The sequence below is a fragment of the Pipistrellus kuhlii genome, unplaced genomic scaffold (assembly GCF_014108245.1).
Source record: "Pipistrellus kuhlii isolate mPipKuh1 unplaced genomic scaffold, mPipKuh1.p scaffold_m20_p_11, whole genome shotgun sequence".
Classification (NCBI taxonomy): Eukaryota; Metazoa; Chordata; class Mammalia; order Chiroptera; family Vespertilionidae; genus Pipistrellus; species Pipistrellus kuhlii.
The window spans coordinates 29,446,768-29,458,398 of NW_023425416.1; the positions used below are offsets into that span (position 1 = coordinate 29,446,768).

General features: G+C 42.8%; 2 non-coding genes across 2 annotated transcripts; both read left to right on the forward strand.

The window, feature by feature from the left end:
- The first annotated feature begins 5,299 nt into the window (after positions 1-5,299).
- On the forward strand, positions 5,300-5,371 carry TRNAY-AUA. Its single transcript has one exon. It is a non-coding gene; the product is annotated as a tRNA-Tyr (tRNA).
- Positions 5,372-5,897: 526 nt separating this feature from the next.
- On the forward strand, positions 5,898-5,969 carry TRNAC-GCA. The gene has a single exon. It is a non-coding gene; the product is annotated as a tRNA-Cys (tRNA).
- The last annotated feature ends 5,662 nt before the right edge of the window (positions 5,970-11,631 follow it).

Sequence of the window (11,631 nt, forward strand, 5' to 3'; positions counted from 1 at the left end):
CATTTATTTCCCTGCTGCAGGAGCCACCATCTATCCATTTCCATATTCCTTCCTGACCTCATCACCCACTGCCTGAATTGCCCCATTGCCCTCCACGGATGCCTGTTATATGATTCCAAGATCTCATGCCAGTGGAAAGGAGATGCTGCCACATCCCTTATCAGCTGGCAATCTAGGGAGTCTAGTGGTTATTTCATCAAATCCTCTAGTCTCTCGCCCCAGGTCTTCTTGTGGGCATTACCGTCATCATTTTGAGAGCAATTTTGGTAATTGATAGTACATAGCTTTGCAGTGGGAGGAGTGTTAATGGCATTGGCTGGGAGAATGAGGCAGGTAACAGAGGCAGAGAAATGAGCTGTGTGCCAGATACCATTTTGGCAGAAGGAGAACATTCCACTTGCTTGAAGCCTTGAGATGTCAGACCCAATGGACACTGAGACTGAATGTGTAGGAGGAGTGGTAGGTGGTGACCAGAACATTTGAATGTGAGAAAGTATTGCTGCTGGATGCATCCTCTCCCTAGTAGGAAATCCTAGAAGGGGTCTGAGGCAATGGTATCTGGCTCAGAGTTCTGCTAAGTGAAGTGGAAGATTTGCCAGAAGCTCATCAGCCACTGGTCATTGGTTCTTGTCCTAGACCAGTGGTCAGCAAACTGTGGCTCGCGAGCCACATGTGGCTCTTTGGCCCCTTGAGTGTGGCTCTTCCACAAAATACCATGGCTTGGGCGAATCTATTTTGAAGAAGTGGCTTTAGAAGAAGTTTAAGTTTAAAAAATTTGGCTCTCAAAAGAAATTTCAATCGTTGAACTGTTGATATTTGGCTCTGTTGACTAATGAGTTTGCCGACCACTGTGACCTAGACCAATAGGAAACTGGAAATGCAATGCAACTTGTTAGCTAGAGATGCCAGGACAAATAAAACAACAGCAAAATCAGAAGTCTCATTGTCAAGTGTCAACTATTAGACTATGATCTCCTTTTCCTTATTTACTGCGTAGTCATAATCATGTTACTCACCATAATGTTTGCACCATCTTGGGTTTCACCCATAGGGCAGCGCAGCTCACCATGACAAAGCAGACCAGGTGAGGGGAGGGACAGGGTCTGGAGCTCATGGACAGACTCATGCATTGTGATGGTGGTAAGATATGGTCAGCAGGACAGAAAAGGAGCAGGACCCAAGGATGTGGCAGTCCCAAATTCTGGTTGAAGCATGAAGCAGTAGAATGGCCTAAGAGTTATAACAGTGACAGGGAATACAGGCAGGTAGTTCCAGTTATATATCGCCGCATAATAAACCATCCCAAAGTTAATGGTGTAAAACAGCTATTTATTATATTCATGAATTCTGCATGTCAGAATCATATGGAGAGTACCACTTTTTGATATTTGGTTTTATGTTTTAAAACAATTTATCCTCTGACTATAATGGTTTATTCAAATGCAAACTACATGCCTTCCAAGTTCCTACAAAAGTTTCACCTCATTATGAAGTCAGTCTCAATCTTGAGGTCCAGGTGCAAATGAGGCTCCATGGTGTGGTTTCTCAAAGCAATCTCCTGGAGCACCATCCTTCTCAGTCTGAGGGTCTGTGAACTGATGAGACCGATTGCCTGCCCCGCTGTGGTGGGGCAGGCATAGAATGGCTATAGTAGACACTTTCATTGAAGAAGCGGAAAAACAGGAGGCCCATAGCAGCCGCTGGTCCAGAGCAATTTGGAAACCCAGCAAGGCATGTGAGACTAATTCCCTAGGAGGACTCGGTGTTACTATCTTGCATTCCTCCATTATGGTTCTTTTTTAAAAATTATATTTTTATTGATTTTAGAAAGAGGAAAGGAGAGAGAGAAACAGCAATGCATCACCATCGATTGGCTACCTCATACACATCCCTTGCTTGGGATGGAGCCTGCAACTGGGGCATGTGCCCTGAGCAGGAATCAACCCGGGGACCTCTTAATGCATGAGTCAACACTGGCTGGGCGATTTTCTATGCTTCTTGACTCTGCCCTCAGGGATCAGTTTTCCCCTCTGAGTTACCCTTAATTATCCATAAGAAATGGACTCACAGGTAATGCCAAGAGATTTGGGAAGGGAGGCAGCCAGTAACTGGAACACCTGTCTGTAGGGAGCAGAGTTATGGTCCATGAGTTTGATTTTGGGCATAGAGACTGGTAATAAAGTGAGACATAAAGCCTTGGTCCTTTTTGTGGGGGAACTTAGTATCTGTGTGTGTGTGTGTGTGCCTAGATATTCATTAAGTCAGCTAGAGTGTAGGACCCAGATAGATGACAGAGTTTTCTTGTAGGCAAAGACTGAAATTGTTTAACTTCATGTGAACTTGGTCAGGTCAGCAAAAACTTTATGCTTCATTTTTCTCCAAGCTGAGTTCACTTTCTATAAGTCAATTAGGGCCCTTTGAGAGCTGTATTCTTCCCAGAAACTTTAATATAATGCATTCACTTTATATAATGCTTTTCCCAGGAGACATAATAAAAGAGTTTTAACCTGAAGCAGTTTTTCCTTTAGAGCTACTGAAATATTTTAATTATTTTTTTATAGTTTATATTTCATGTACTTCCAAATAGAATTGAGGCAGTATACATAAAAAATATAAGATTTATCAAAATAAAGGATCAAAAACTATGAAAATAAGTATGCTAAAAAATTAAAGTTAATTTACTATCAGTAATTAAATATTAAATTTCTTTGAGTTTTTTTGTATTGTTGTTTTTTTAAAAAAAATCTGGAATATGCTTTTAAATAGCTTGGTTTGACATATCTTTGAAAATGTACAAGTCTAAATATTTGCTTCTGGAAGTATGTACTTTTAGGTCCTTTAAAAATGAAGCTTCTCTTACTATATTCAGAGTATTATTTAGAAGTTTGATTTCAAATGATATGTTTGAAGTTACTATAAGAGTCTTGAGAGATCATCAAATCCAGTTTTCTTTTCTTTATGCAGATGAGGGTGAGAGCATCCAAAGGGATTCAGGATCGTGCCCAAAGGTCAGACTGATTGAACAGAGCTGGGGTTGACTGTAGCAAAGTCTTCTTCCACCTCTACCTTAAAGGAGAAATTCTCAGGTTTGAAGTTTTCAGTTACTGCTAAGCAAAGCTTAAAGAGAAATTTTAAAAAAACAACATACTCTTTTATGTTCTTTGGATAGTGGCCAGTCTAAGGAGTGTGGGGTGATATTTCATTGTGCTCATTTGAGGTGCACATCTCTTGTGCTTATGATGTTGAGCATCTCTTCATAGAACACAGATGTATATTTGGAAAGTCTTCTGTGGAATAAAATGAGGAAAAACTAGGGTAGCAAGGTTGCTATTAAATCTTGTGGCCATGGTAACATATTGCCTTTCTTTTTTCTGTTGCACTATATTTGAACTCTCCCACTCAATGTAACACCCCCCCCCCACACACACACACTATTTCTTGGCCATTCTGTACTTTCTACCTAGTTCCATGAAGGAGCCATATTTCAAATTTGTGAGCCATAGACTTTGGGGATTGGAAAGGATCGAGGAGATCTTCTAATGACAGTATCCCCATTTACAATCGAGGAAACTGAGGATTAAAAAGTGAAAAAACAATGAGAAAGAATATCTTCATATAAAGGGGAGAATCCTTCTAATTTCTGAAACTTAAATTCTAATGTATTTCCATTATGATAAAGTCCTATAGTATCTATAAAAATAAGAAAGACCCAGTTCCCACATCCCGTGGTTGAGCACATGTTGAATAGCCACCATTTTCTGCAAGATGGCTGGTGCTGTGATTCCCCACCTCTTTGGTAGCTCCCATGTGAATCTCTGAGTGCTAGGCTTTGGGATGCAGGACACTCCGTGTGGAAACCAGGAGCATCCCCAGTAAATCAGGATGTTTGGCCTAGCTCTAGGAAAGGACAATTTTACATTTATCCCCACGTTGATTGAGCACCTACATTGTTCCAGGCCCTGGGGCTTCCAAAGAGCCCCTGGTCCAAGGAGCTGGTTGATGGTCAGTTCTGCTTCTGCTCCTGAGATGTCTGTGACCTTACCCAAGGCTCTCCATTTTCCCTCCACTTGTGTTTCTGAGTCTACAAAAGAAGTGATTGGGCCAAAACTGGTTTGGCTCAGTGGATAGAGAGTGGTCTGCAGACTAAAAGGTCCCAGGTTCGATTCTGGACAAGGGCATGTACCTTGGTTGCGGGCCCATCCCCAGTGGGGGGTGTGCAAGAGGCAGCTGATCTCTCATCGATGTTTCTAACTCTCTATCCCTCTCTCTTCCTCTCTGTAAAGATCAATAAAATATATTTTTTAAAAAGTAAAAAAAAAGAAACGGTTGGAATAAATGATCTCTAGGTCCCTTCCAGTGCTGGGGCTCTTTCCTAGGAAGCACGTAGCACATCTGTTACTGCTAACATCGCAACTCCCACTGGAGTCCAGGATTAAAAAGAGAAAAGAACCATGCGCAGAGCACACTGTGACTCAGCTCTCCGCTCCAACTACTTCTTTGCAGACTAAGAAACAGGTGGAGGGAAGCTGGAGAGCCTTGTGTAAAGTCACAGGCTGAAAAGGAATGGAATGGTGTTCCCCTCTCCTGGGCTACCACACAGCCACAACCCAACGAAAGGAACATCCCTTTCGTTGTAAACCTGTATGTGTAACGTTGCATGTGTAAACCTGTTGAGAGAATTCTCAACAGGTTTACACACGCAAGGTTTCCATAAGAAGCTCCTGAGCAATTTATTAGGATGAGAGGTGATTATGAAGCCACAAAATATGGGTGGCTCCAATTATGGTTGTTTTTGGAAGTTGCAAAGGAATCTTAAGGATAAAGAACTGACTTAGTTGAGTAAGAGGCTCTTGTTTGGAGTTCTGTTTCTTTGTGTGAAATGATCCTTTAGAAGTGACACTATACCAAGTTTCAGTCAAGCTGCGTTATAGTTATAGAAGAGTGTTTCTCACTGATCACCTGTTTTTGTGAGATTTGAAATGATCTTACAGTTAGGGCTTGGAAGAGCTGTCTCACACAGGTTGTAAGTGATACAGTTTCCTTACCCATGATATCACTTTCAGTGATTTCAGTTACCTGCAGTCAAGCATGGTATGAAAATATTAAGTGGAAAATTCCAGAAATAAACAATTCATGAATGTTAAATTGTACCCTCTTCGAGTAGGATAATGAAGTCTTGAGCTGTCCTGCCTTGTCCAGTTGGGGACCCTGGGATGTGAATCATTCCTTTGCATTGCAGGTTTTTAGAATCAGAATGTTGAGAGAGGAATAGACTATTAAAAACAAGCTCATTTCACTGGGGGTTATAGCTCAGGGGTAGAGCATTTGACTATAGATCAAGAGGTCTCTGGTTCAAATCCTGGTGACCCCAGATACAGTTCTGTTTTTGCATCCAAAGGCTATGGATTGAATTTGATTTTATTTTCTGTAGCTCATGACTGGCTGAATAATAATGTCCTAATGTCCTAGGCATCAGTCTAAGTTCTTTATATTAATCATCTCCTCTACTTCTTTTTAAAAAAATACATTTTTATTGATTTCAGAGAAGAAGGAAGAGGGACAAAGAAAAACATCAATGATGAGAGAGAACCACTGATTGGCTGCTTCCTGCATGCCCCCCATTGGGGATCAAGCCTGCAACCCAGGCATGCGTCCCTGATGGGAACCAAATCCAGGACCCCTCAGTCTGCAGGCTGATGCTCTATCCACGGATCCAAACCAGCCAGGGCTCTCCTCTGCTTCTTGCCAAAATTTCTAAAATAAGCTCTGGGAAAACCAGTGGGAATTGAGATGAATTTAAAATCCGGGAGGACTCTCAACCATAAAGGAGGCATTTAGGAAGTATGATGCAACTCATCAAAGTAGAATTAAGTGTTTATAGGCTATCTGTCATGTCAGGGGGTATAGCTCAGTGGTAGAGCATTTGACTGCAGATCAAGAGGTCCCTGGTTCAAATCCAGGTGCCCCCTGAGTGTTTATTTTTATTCCTCTGGGCAGCTTCATTAAAAGACTGGATCTATAGTGAGGCAGCCAGGCGCCTAGGGCAAAGGAGGAGGAATTACTCCTGCCTATGGAGGAGAGGCTATGGAAGGCTTCTGAGAGGAGCCGAGGACTCTGGATTTCAGAGATGAACAGTATCTTAGAGAAGGGGGATGGCAGGGTGGTAACAGAACTTCAGGGTTAAGTACAGGAGAAGAATGCAGATCCTTAACCTTCAAGCCAGTTCATGTTTATCCCTTACTGTGTTCTGTGAATAGGCTCTACTTTCTGGAAGGCACCTGCCATCCCTTCCCTCCTGCCTATGTGTCCTACTGGCTGCCACTTGTGTCCTCCTCTTGGCTGCGGTCTTGCTTTTGAGATGTGAGAGGCCATGAGACCCACTTGGTGCATCCATAGGCAGAATCTGGAAGTGTTGAGGAGTTAATGCACCCTGGGGGGAAAAACTTGCTTAGTGAGACCCAGCCCAGGGCTAACATCTCCTCCTCCCTTCCTTAGGACAAATTGTCCCAGGATGCAACAGTTCCTACATACTCTCAAGAGCCAGCATTATGAGACCAAGTGATCAGTTTCAACCGCATGGTGGCCAGCTTGGAAATGCACCTCTGCACGGACTACACGTCCTGTCTCTGCCTCACTCCCTTCCCCTCACTCCTGCTCCCGGGATCAAACTTCCTGAAGAGCGAATAGCACGTAAGCTTTTGCCTCAAATTCTAGGTTCTGGGTATCTAGAGAGTATAGGAGGCAGTCTGGATGCTCTGTCAATTTTCTCTTCGGCCTTTACCAGAATAGTTTACTCGGCCTGGCCAGATTCCAACTGTCAGCAGCTGCATTTGTTTCCCTGATTTTCTTTTCTTTTTTTTGGCTGGGGATTGGGAGTGGGGTGAGGGGGAGAGTGTTGTGGAGAGAATTAGAGCTGATTCTACAACTGTTCATGGCAAGCGGGAAGTGCAGGGGCACCTCTCAAACAATGACTGACAAAGTTGCTGTTAAATACCCGAGATCTCTTACCTCTCTTCCCCAGGATAACTCTGAGCCAGGGTGTGTTTTATCTGGCTTCAGACTTCCCAGTAGAAGGAAGTTGGATTGCCCTCAGTGGTAACTTTCATGAAAATGCAACCTTTATTGGCTTCTTTCCCTTTCATCTTAGTCCCCCTCTTCTCTTTCTGTGTGTCCCATGGTCACCAAATAAGCTACTTGAACTTGACTAAGACAACCTAAAATGTCATTTTTTAAATTATTGTAAACTTTTTTTTCCATTTAATAATATATCCTATACATTGTATTAAACATCCTAAAACTGTTCAAAATATATGGGTTTTAAGTGCTGCGTGACATTTGCCATATGGCTTATATAAAAAATATGCTGGACATTTCGGTTGTTTGCAGTATTCCTATCCAACTTTAATTAACTCAGTACTGAACAGACCTAGACAGGCGATGTCTCTGGGGTCAGAGTTGTAAATAAATAAACCACAGATGGGTCATTTTTCATATACTAGGAAAGAAGTAATCAACATAGGGAATTCCCCTGACTTCTTTTTTGATGTGTTTGGAAGGTTGCTATATAGCAGAGGTTCTTTAGAAAAAAAAAATAAAAGGAATCTTAATTATAGTCTGCTTTAAAAGGAAGTAAATGGCATCCAAGATTTAATTAAACAAGGCACCATCTCTACCGCCTGTTGCTAGAGATATAGTCAGACTGTATCATTGTCCTCAGGGAATTTGCATTCTAGTGGGGTGAATAAAAAGGAGCAATCTGCCGAAACCGGTTTGGCTTAGTGGATAGAGTGTCGGCCTGCGGACTGAAGGGTCCCAGGTTCGATTCTGGTCAAGGGCATGCACTTCGGTTGTGCATACATCCCCAGTGGGGGTTGTGCAGAGGCAGCTGATCGATGTTTCTCTCTCATAGATGTTTCTAACTCCCTATCCCTCTCTCTTCCTCTCTGTAAAAAATCAATAAAATATATATATATTTTTAAAAAGGAACAATCTTGGTGGGGCCCTCAGGAAACAGGAAAAAATACTGTGATGGGCCAATTAAATAACAATTTGTATCAGCCTCTCCCAGTCCTGGAGGCCAGAAGTTCTGGGTCAGTGTCACTGGGCCAAAGGCAGGGTGTTGGCAGGACCACAGACTCCTTGAAGGCTTTAGGGGAGACTCTGTCTCCCTGTCTTTTCCAGCTCCTAGAGCTGCATTCCTTGGCTCATGGTCACTTCCTCCATCTTCAAAGCAGTGTCTTTTTTGTTTTTTGTTTTTTTTTCTTTTACAGAGAGGAAGAGAGAGGGATAGAGAGCTAGAAACGTCGATGACAGAGAAACACTGACCAGCTGCCTCTTGCACACCCCCTACCGGGGATGCGCCCGCAACCAACGTACATGCCCCTGACCGGAATCGAACCTGGGACCTTTCAGTCCGCAGACCGACGCTCTACCACTGAGCCAAACCAGTTTCAGCCAAAGCAGTGTCTTTTAATCTTTCATCCATCACCTCACCTACTCCTCCTATTGAATCAGAACTGAAGACAGTTTGGAGGCAGAGACGAATATAGAAGATGATCCGAGAAGGATGTGACCAAAGTCTGTACACCATGGTTACAACCTGCGGCAGGTGTCCCATGAAGTCACAAGGTCATGCAGCAGTAATAAGCATTTGCTGGAAGGTTGCCACATGCCAGGTGTTTTATGGGCATTCCTCCTTTAATTCTCACAATAACCCTTTGAAGGAGGTACTGCTTTACTCATGGGAAAAACGAAGGCTCAAAGCTCAATTTACCAAGAGTCATTTGGTGAGTAAGCAGGAATAGCAGGTTTAGAACTGTTAAAGAACAAAATTCAACTAAGTTTGAAGATCACTGGCTTCATTAAGCAATTCATAAGATGGGCAGCATCACACATGTTGGTGGAAGGAAATGGAATGGCAGGGTTTTTGTTTTGTTTTGTTTTCTTCCTTGTAGATTATCTTTTCTTTGGTGGAGGATTGAGAAGGCCCGCATAACAGATTACTGCACTGGTGTGGACCAGAAAATTCCACACTGGTTGATTAAGATTATGTTTCTGGAAGAGGTTGAAATTGTAATTGGATCGCGTATTAAATCTAGGTAGATTTTAAAATATATTTGTATTGATTTCAGAGAGGAAGGGTGAGGGAGAGAGAGAGAGAAACATCAATGATGAGAGAGAATCATTGGCCACCTCCTGCACACCCCTCTACTGGGGATTGAGCCCACAATCTAGGCTTGTGCACTGACTAGGAATCAAACCGATGACCTTCATAGGTCAACCCTCACCCACTGAGCCAGGCTAGTCAGGTGAGGTTTGGTTTCATGGGTTTTTATCACAAGTAACACCATTTGGGCCTGTGGTTTTGCTCTTTAACACAAGGTAGGCAGCCTCGCTCCAGAGCAGAACCCTGAAGAAAGCCTTGCTGCACAGTCTTCTACTTAGCAGCATCGGAATCACCTAGTAACTCATTAAAAATGCATAATCTTAGGTTCCACCTTAGACCCGCTGAGTCAAAACCTGCATTTAACCAGAGCCCTAGTGACTCAAGTGCATGTGGAAGTCAGAGAATCACCTTGACTAAGCAGCCCACGGGCAATGCAGGGAACCCACCTTTCAGCAGCTGAGGAGGCGGAAGTATCTTTCTCTCCGGTGTTTGTGCTAAGATACCAGGGAGCACAGTCAGTCCGATAAACCTTCATTTGAGTAAACAAATAACCAGTTATAAAAATACTCTCCAAGTATTTGTCTCCAGGCCTAAGGAAGGACATCTAAGTAACCGTTGTCCCCTGGGTGCTAAAATCCTTGCTGACTCGGTAACTTATCATTGGTGTGTGTGCTGCAGGGCCCAGCGTAATAAATTATGGAAGAGAGCTATTGGATGACAACACTCCCTCTTACATCAGGCGCTGGGGTTAGGCACAGTTTGCGATCTTCCCAGCAAGGAGAGAAACATGATGATTGTGCTTCTGAAAGATGCTTACTCACTGAAGCCTGCTTCTCTCCCAGATCCTTATGAGGCTGGTGCTCTCTTTCTAAACCTTAGAGTGTGAGGTTTTGGCTGAAGCAAGGAATAGAATGAATAGAAACAGAAGAAGGCTAGTACATTCGTGTTTCTCACGTTCCATTTGCAATAGAATTGCTCGATGCTGGCTAACCATATAGATCTTTAGGCTCCACCTGGAAAATCAGTCTCTAAGGGTGATAGTTATAAATTTTAATTTTTAACAATCTCACCGGGCAATCCTTACATAAACTAATTTTTGAGAATCACTATTGTATACTATCTCTTATTGTATGGTTAAGAATCAGTAAAAGACAGAGCAGTATAATGACTTTCTTAAAATTCATGCCCCATGCATAGTCACATGTCCCACTTTCCTATAAGGTGTGGTATAGATGGTTGTCTTTTTACTAATAGATCTTTATTAGATACTAATAGTATCTAATAAAGGCAGGGCTAACTGATGGTGAATGGCTGACTGTGAAAGTAAGATAATTAAGTGCTAAAAATATAGTAGTTAAACTTTAAACAAATCTATCATGTGATAGATATTAAATGACCGTTTGTCACCAGGCATGCCAAATCCACAGGATTCTACTAGAATTTGTTTATTTATTTTTTCATTTTTTTATTAAGGTATTATATGTGTACATATATTACCATTTCCCCCTCCCCCCACCCCACTCCCATACATGCTCCCCCCCCCCCCCCCCCAGTGTTTTGTGTCCCTTGGTTATGGTTATATGCTTATATGGATTCTACTAGAATGTAAAGGGTTAAGGCAACTGGCCATATTTCTTGAAAGATCTGACACAATGACACAAATTGCCAGGAGGGGACAGCAGAGAGCTGGCGAACAGCCCACAGAGACCGGGGGATCCAAGGTTATCAATTAGGAGGATTAGAATAGCGGCCAAAAAGCTGGCTACCCAGAGTGTCTGCTGAGGAGACATCTAGCCCTAAACAAGGAGAACTGGGTCTGAAAAAGAGGCAGTTATCTCCCATGAAAAAAGACAGTGCCCAGGCTAGTGGATGAAAGAGAGAAGCTGAAGCCAGAAAAGCAAGTCGGGTGAGTCAGAAGCAGGGGCCGCTGTGTCACAGGGGGATGGTGGGACCCTCAGGAAGCTGATGGGCTGTCAGAGATTTACAGTATTTTATTGGCCACGGCTCCGGTAAAATCAAGAAACAATATGGCCCTTGAGGAAGAACATTTCATAACCAGATCATTAAAAAATCTGGAACCTGACCCCATAGTGGAGAAACCCTTTGGTAGTGAGGTCTTCAAAGTCTTGTTGGAAAATGCACTGGTATAAAGAAAAAAGACAACTTAAGGAATACAAGACAGGACATGAAAAAATATTGTAATTATGGTACAATCAATACTTGCTCAAGAAATCCAGTGAAGGGGGAGATCAATGAAGGTTAGAGTGGTCAAGGAAGGCTTCTTGAAAGAAGTGCAAATTGATCTGAGCCTTAATGCATTAGTAAGATATAGAGATGCAAGGAGGATACCTAATGAGCCAAGGGGAAAAGCTCCCTCTGTTTGCAGGGCTGTGAGGAGGCCTCTGGTTTGTATCAAAGTGCCTGGAGCTGATGGAAGCCCTGGAGCATAAAAACACTTGCTGGAC